We start from the raw sequence: 8,006 nt of genomic DNA, 5'->3' as shown, positions 1-8,006 counted from the left end.
TGATACTGCAAGGAGACGTATTGTGTGAAGAGAAATTGAAGATGTTGTTTAATTGTTGAATATATTTATGATCCACGTCAAGTATTCAATTTCGGCGGCATTTTCTCAGTTTTTCCAAAGGTCTTCTCATCAGGGCTCTATAAATAAAGAACTACGGCAGATCTGTAATATGTAATGCAGCCGAACCGTGTATTACAATGCCTTTATGTGATGACTTTCAAAGAGAAAAGCAAGAGTGCTCGGAATTAAGTATTATTTTATTCTTTTAAAATGTTTTCTGGATTTCATATCATATAAACACCAAATCCCAGCATGCATTGCAGCTAAAACATCCAATAAGCGAGCTTAAAACCATAGCTGAGGATCTTGGGTAATCGCTCGAAATGCCTACGTCTGTTTCCGGTTATTTTTATTTTGAAATTCAGTTCCTGACGGACGCCAAAAAAGCCAGAGATTATGGAATTAAACCAATAAATAAAAGCAAGGATAATTGTGTGTTATTGGTGAGTAAATAACAGTGTGTTATTTTGAAAAGAATAACAAATTAGAAGGAAAAAAAGATTTGAAAAATACAGATTTCAGTATCCTGAGGCTCTGAGCCCCATTTATTTTCCTCATAGACGGCAACAAAAGTCCGAAATTATACGATTTCAAATAAAAGCAATAACTGTGGCTTGATATTGAGTAAGAACATGTTTTTATGAACAACACAGCTTCCGGTCTTCCTCGACCCGACCGGAGAAAAAGACGTGCTGCAGGCAGTAGAAATACATTGCTTTTAAAAACGTGCTGTGCCGCACGAAAAAAAGGGGCAAATCGTGTTGGTGAACACGAATCAATAGATTAAAAATCGTGTTGGTGAACACGAAATGCCGTGAGACTGGGTTGGATAATAAGATGTATAGTCTACCCCTCTAGTATCCATCAATCAAATATGGAGCTGTATCCAATGAGCTTAGCACCAAAACTAGCAGGATGGAGGTGAGGCTTGGTGCAACAATTACATAATTGCAGAAGCTCAATAATTAACAAAAAATATTGTGATTGTTTAGTGCAGGCAGGGTAACTATTTCCCCGTTATTAAGGCCCTGACTCACCAAGCAGTCACCAGAGAGACTCGCCGACGCCGGCTGTTGAGTCGCCGTGTCCTCCTGCGTCTTGGCCATGTGTCGCACGGGAACACACCGCAAAGACTTCAGTGCATAAGTGGCAATAACTCTCCTTACCAGCAGGCGGCGGTAGTGTGTATTCGTCATTCAAAAGAGGCAACAACCGGAAAACAGAGAAGAAGAACAGACCGTGATATAAACAAACAACAAATAGCGTGTGCGTTCCATTTTCACTCTCGTCCATCGAAAACTTGTTTCGTGCGGCACTGGAGCTAGATTTGGGTTCTGCCCGCTCTGTATTAATGTCATGTGGATTTTCCTGTCATGTTGACAGGTTATCATCGTTGATAAAAGCTCATTCTAATGGTGTGTTATGTGTGTATGAAGGTACGAAATAAAGTTTTGCATTGCCTATCCTGCTATTTGTGTTCTTTTAATCACACAGCGATAAGAAACAATAACAATGTGCCTACATAACTGTCAGTTGCAGCCCTAGCATTAGTATTGGTTATAGTAACAGCTACAACATTAAAATACTTCTAGGCAGATTGAGGAGGATAATAGGAGAATGAACAGGGGGGCAGAAACATCCATCTGAATAATAATCACTTTATTTGTATAGCACCTTTCATACAGGGGATTGCAGTTCAAAGTGCTTTACATCAGTAAGAAATAAGATATAAAATCAGTGTAAAACAAGCAGCAAGAGCAAAGCATAAAGTGGGATAAAATAATGCAGATAAAAAATACATACAGTGTGGGGCAAAAAAGTATTTAGCCAGCCACCAATTGTGCAAGTTCTCCCACTTAAAAAGATGAGAGACCTGTAATTTTCATCCTAGGTACACCTCAACTATGAGAGACAGAATGGGGGGAAAGAATCCAGGAAATCACATTGTAGGATTTTGAATTAATTAATTGGTAAATTCCTCGGTAAAATAAGTATTTGGTCACCTACAAACAAACAAGATTTCTGGCTCTCACAGACCTGTAACTTCTTCTTTAAGAACCTCCTCTGTCCTCCACTCGTTAACTGTATTAATGGCACTTGTGTGAACTCGTTATCAGTATAAAAGATACCTGTCCACAACCTCAAACAGTCACACTCCAAACTCCACTATGGCCAAGACCAAAGAGCTGTCAAAGGACACCAGAAACAAAATTGTAGACCTGCACCAGGCTGGGAAGACTGAATCTGCAATAGGTAAGCAGCTTGGTGTGAAGAAATCAACTGTGGGAGCAATTATTAGAAAATGGAAGACATACAAGACCACTGATAATCTCCCTCGATCTGGGGCTCCAAGCAAGATCTCACCCAGTGGGGTCAAAATGATCACAAGAACGGTGAGCAAAAATCCCAGAACCACACGGGGGGACCTAGTCAATGACCTGCAGAGAGCTGGGACCAAAGTAACAAAGGCTACCATCAGTAACACACTACGCCGCCAAGGACTCAAATCCTGCAGTGCCCAGACGTGTCCCCCTGCTTAAGCCAGTACATGTCCAGGCCCGTCTGAAGTTTGCTAGAGAGCATAGATGATCCAGAAGAGGATTGGGAGAATGTCATATGGTCAGATGAAACCAAAATAGAACTTTTTGGTAAAAACTCAACTAGACGTGTTTGGAGGAGAAAGAATGCTGAGTTGCATCCAAAGAACACCATACCTACTGTGAAACATGGGGGTGGAAACATCATGCTTTGGGGCTTTTTTTCTGCAAAGGGACCAGGATGACTGATCCGTGTAAAGGAAAGAATGAATGGGGCCATGTATCGTGAGATTTTGAGTGACAACCTCCTTCCATCAGCAAGGGCATTGAAGATGAAACGTAGCTGGGTTTTTCAGCATGACAATGATCCCAAACACACTGCCCGGGCAACGAAGGAGTGGCTTCGTAAGAAGCATTTCAAGGTCCTGGAGTGGCCTAGCCAGTCTCCAGATCTCAATGGAGATGAATGGGCCAAAATACCAGCAACAGTGTGTGAAAACCTTGTGAAGACTTACAGAAAACGTTTGACCTCTGTCATTGCCAACAAAGGGTATATAACAAAGTATTGAGATGAACTTTTGTTATTGACCAAATACTTATTTTCCACCATAATTTGCAAATAAATTCTTTAAAAATCAGACAATGTGATTTTCTGGATTTTTTTTTCTCATTCTGTCTCTCATAGTTGAGGTATACCTAGGATGAAAATTATAGGCCTCTCTCATATTTTTAAGTGGGAGAACTTGCACAATTGGTGGCTGACTAAATACTTTTTTGCCCCACTGTACATAATGAATGATGAAATGAGCACATAAAGTGCAGACATACTATAATTATATTGAGGTACTTGAGACTAATCCTGCAACTGTATAGTTCTGCTCCACAACAGTTCGAGAATGAAGAAACCATCACGTATGAAAGGCTACATGTGAATAGAGGGGCAGAAAAACGGCTTGCACATTTACATTTCAATCTTGAACAAGGAACAGTGGTAGACAGTATCTCATTTAGTATCATCATCCTGCGCTTCGCCGGAGGCCTTCGAGTGCCGAGTGTGCTTGGCCTCTCTCCGAGCGGTGCCGGTGTGGTGCAGATGGTGGATTCTGCCAGGGGAGTGCAGGGCTCAGTATCAAAGTGGAAGGACTCCTCAGTGGTGCTGGTCGAGGTTTCACTGCTGGTGCCACCGGGGGTTGATTCTGCACGTTCCTTACATTTTTTTAAATAAATTCACAGTTAGTTGGATTTAATACCATGGCTTCTTCAAACTGTTTACTAAGCATTCATAACAAAACAATACCCTGAAATGTGTGTGCCATTAGTTTGGGGTGTGGTCAAGTGTGAGAGGTACATTGTAGACACATTGTGATGCTCTATTCAGATGCAAAGTCATACTTCTAGAAGATTCAGAACACTACAAAATATAATCAAGACATATTTTATCATGTATTATTATAGGTTAAGATAAACAGGGCTCGAGCTTAAGGACGTCCCGTCGTCCCGGGGCCGAAAAAAATAGTGTCAGGGAGGATACAAAATAATTTTGGGACGAAAGTTACAATAAAAATACCCTGCTAACTCTACTACAAACGGCGATTAAAATGAAACTGACTGCACGTTTTGTGTAGCACACAGTTATTAAACCTCACGCACAAAACATTTAGCAACCCGTGAAATACACACACGTAGCTACAGCCGCCCAGCTGGCTGTGCCCGCGAATTCCTGGCCCGCAAATGTGCGGGTCTAGCTATGTACCGAGTGTGTGTATTTCGCGGATTGAGTGATGTACAATGACAATGTCATCCCGTGGAGGAATTCTGAAATGTTTTACCGTTACATCACAAAAACGCACAGCAGAACCAGACCCTGGAGCGCCGGCCTCTTTATTTACTTACTCCTCTTCATCCCCAATGGGTAATAAGGCTGAGATGAGAACTCTCCATCGTATTTAGTCCTTAGCAATATGCTGCGCCTCTCCCCATGTAGGGATGGGTACCGAGCCCCGGTATTAAACGGGCCCCGGGCCGGAATTATTAAAGACAGTGGTAACGTTAAACTCCGAAAGTTATCTGACTTTTTATCGGTACTGGAGACATTTAAAAAATATATGTCATATGTATTATTGCTACTGTTAGTGTATTCTAGAACCCTGAAGGCAGGAGAGACTGAAAAGAGTCAAGGGAAGCTTACAAAAGTTAACAGCATTTAATTACACAAAAGATGCGGTGGTGTACAAATGAAATGTGCGAGTGGAGGCGCTCTCCTCATCCGACCGGTCAGTCCAGGTCAGCAGGTAGAAGAGGTCAATTCTTGGCTTGCTCTTCCTGTTGTCATCTGAGGTCTTCTCCTATTGGCCGGCGTTGTCGGGGGGCGGTTCCAATGCAATTTCTGCCTTTTTCTGTTGTTAAATTACATCATTCTGGTGTCTGTGGTTATTTAAACATTCCCTAATAAACGTTATTCAGCGGTAATAAATGAGTGCTAAACCCAGTGTGCTCAGTGTACAACATCACATGTAATTTCACCTTTGATTCACGGTTTGAAAATGCAGCATTTCGCCACATGCTAATGCTAACCGGAAGTGAAGAATTTTCAGAATACAAGTATTAAGTTAATAGTTAGTGAACTTCAGGTTTTTCAGAATAAAACTGATTTAAATTAAATAGTGTATTTAATTCAAATCACGCCATATCAACATTGATTTTAATTTCTAACACTACATACACATAATATCGCAGTTTTAGTTTCGCCAACTCCGTTTCTAATATGCAATAAGACTACAACATGCGTCTATGATGTATTTTCGAGCTTTCCAATCCAGACGAGATCTCTCTCTCCCGTCTGTGTGCGAGGGGGCGGGGTCGTTTGTAAAGGTCTCCTGACTGTGTGACAGACTGTCATCCTGGTTAGTGGTTGCTCTAGGTTCTGTCTTCAGGACAGTGTTGGATTTTTTTGTTAATTGGATGGGACTTGATTGGATTCAATATTAGAGTCATTTTCTCGTTTGTGTGTTTGTTTGAATATATTTGGCCTTTGTTTATGTGATTACTGATTTACTCAAATAAAAAGGTTGATGAATTATCATCTAATGATTTGTATGATGTTTTATTTATGTTAAAGTTCACTTTGAATGATTTTAACTAATGATAATGTAGAAAAACTAACATTTTAAATTCGGGACGGTCCACATTAATTTCGGGACGGCTTAGATTGTATTTCGGGACGGTTCCGGGAGGATGGGGAAAAAAGTTAGTCGAGAGCCCTGAAGATAAAAGCGTTATTGATCCCATGGGGAATTTCGTAAGCTACCCAGCAGTATATCATGCAATTTCAATTAGCTCCTCCTTTACCAGCTGCAACATTAAGGTGATGAGCACATCAATAATTATAATACAATAATATATATATATATATATATATTATTCTGTTATTATATATACTATTTTTTATCTATTCGTGTAATATTATATTTTATTATAATGTTATGTTCATTGTGAAGCACTTTGGCAAACCCTCTGTTTTTAAACTGTGCTATATAAATAAAGTGTATTGGATTGGATTGTTATTGTTATATTTAACACTGTAACCACCAAATGAATGAAAATAATGTTTTTGTAAATGAAAGAAGCAAGAAACACTTATTTGTACTCAATAAATAAAATAGTTACCGTGATGGTGAGGTTCGAAGTACTCTCCTTCCTTCTTGTGTAGGGCTCTAAAAACGGCAGCCTGGTTATGATCCACTGCTGTCTGCCAGTCCTTTGTGCTCCACAACTACCCGAAGGGGCAAGTTTCCTGTAGGCTACCGGGTGTAGTGGGTTCGCAGAGAATCCCACTTCTTCCTCAGCTCTTTCTCTGAAGCACACAAATAAACGATGTAAGCATTGTGGCTAGTTAGCATGTCCAATTCATATCTATATGCAGTGCCAAACTGCACAGCTAGCAACAGCTAGCAACAAGATAACAACAAAACACAAGTTTGAAATAACAAATTACATTTCACGTTAACGTCACTGTACGCTGACAAACAATAAAAAGCCAACAGTATCTGCTAAAGAGCTCAATTGATGAAAAATATAATCTTACCCGAGAAACCAAGTTGCGTTTCAATCTCTCGCCAGAGTCCGGTTTTCACTACTCGGTTCGAGTACCTTTTCTATGTGATGTCGTACAGAGCTGGCCTCTCCTGGATCAATGTGATGAGCAGATCTTCGTTTCCGTCATTCCAGATCGCCATGATGAGATGAAAATGAATAGCAGTCTGTGTGTGCCTTATTAAATCGTTTGTTTACGTCCCTCACTTCCGTTTCGCTTCTCATGCACTGATTCGCTAGCTGAACAGCCAATCAGAGTGATTGCTTGGTCCGACTGCCTGACCCGATGCATGGCCGATTCAGCACCGCGTCAGGCAGTCCAAATAAGGCGTGTCACGGCCGACGGTGCGGGACACACCTAATTGAGTTTGGGCGACAGGACACGCTTCGTCTTCCGACTAACGAAAACGGCTGAAATCGGCCTGGTGTGTCAGGGCCTTTACCAGGGTTGCCAACTTTGGGTACCTGCCTGGAGTGAGAATTTGATATCATGGGTTTAATTACACATATGTGCACAAAATGACTGCTAGCGTGTCAGTAGCAGGACCTTAACATATATATAGGATAAACATACAATATATACAAATACACAATATTGGACACAGACTATAAAGGACACACAGTTTCATTTACTAATGAATGTCAAACACATGTTTGTTTCCACTGTTTTATTATCTGCCTGTCGCGATAAGCAATTAATTGACTTATCGTACGATAAATAAAAATTACCTCGATAAATTGCCATTTACATGAGGATGTGACTAGCAGTTTGAAAGGATGTGCTTGAATTATTATTATATATTATCATTATGTCAGTGCTCTAAAATGATACAACGGTGCCGACAATATTATCGTTTATCGCAATAATTTCAGGGAAAATGTATCCAACAAAATTAATTATCGTGAGAGGCCTATACATGAAACACACAGACACAAACAAATGTACAGACTTACTCCAAACTGCCAAACATATTAATTAACACACTCTCACTCTCACATACTCTTTGACTCTATTTTGGCCTAGTAGAACAATAAGCAGCAGACTTTTACTTTTTTATAATTTCTACTGGATCTTAGATCTGAGCATGCGCAATACGGGTCGGCAGTGGCGGCTCCAGAATATTTTTGTTGGGTAATCCATGGTAGGGCTAACCCATACAGTGGTGGGGCTCAAGTCAGTATTTGCAATGTAATTACATACACGCTCCCCTTGACAGTGAAACGCCACGCGTGAGGTTTAGATTATTTCCCTGTCTCAATCCAAATTGAACTGTATGAAATAAAAAGGCACATTTGTCTTGTAGTAAATAAAAAGGG

The 8,006-nt window shown here is 40.4% G+C and overlaps 1 long non-coding RNA gene across 2 annotated transcripts; it reads right to left on the bottom strand.

Annotated features, from left to right (window-relative positions):
• Nucleotides 1–3,380: 3,380 nt before the first annotated feature.
• LOC117545961 lies at nt 3,381–6,730 on the bottom strand. Of its 2 annotated transcripts, none has more exons than XR_004568911.1 (3): nt 6,682–6,730; nt 6,264–6,450; nt 3,381–3,803 (listed from the first exon to the last, which is right to left on the bottom strand). It is a non-coding gene; the product is annotated as an uncharacterized LOC117545961 (long non-coding RNA). The 2 variants fall into 2 exon arrangements; XR_004568910.1 differs by lacking the exon at nt 3,381–3,803 and adding an exon at nt 4,862–4,993.
• Between the last annotated feature and the right edge of the window lie 1,276 nt (nt 6,731–8,006).

Source organism: Gymnodraco acuticeps, unplaced genomic scaffold (genome assembly GCF_902827175.1).
Source record: "Gymnodraco acuticeps unplaced genomic scaffold, fGymAcu1.1, whole genome shotgun sequence".
In the NCBI taxonomy this organism is placed as follows: Eukaryota; Metazoa; Chordata; class Actinopteri; order Perciformes; family Bathydraconidae; genus Gymnodraco; species Gymnodraco acuticeps.
Note: the sequence above shows the minus strand (reverse complement) of the source record. Positions and strands in the feature narration are given on the sequence as shown.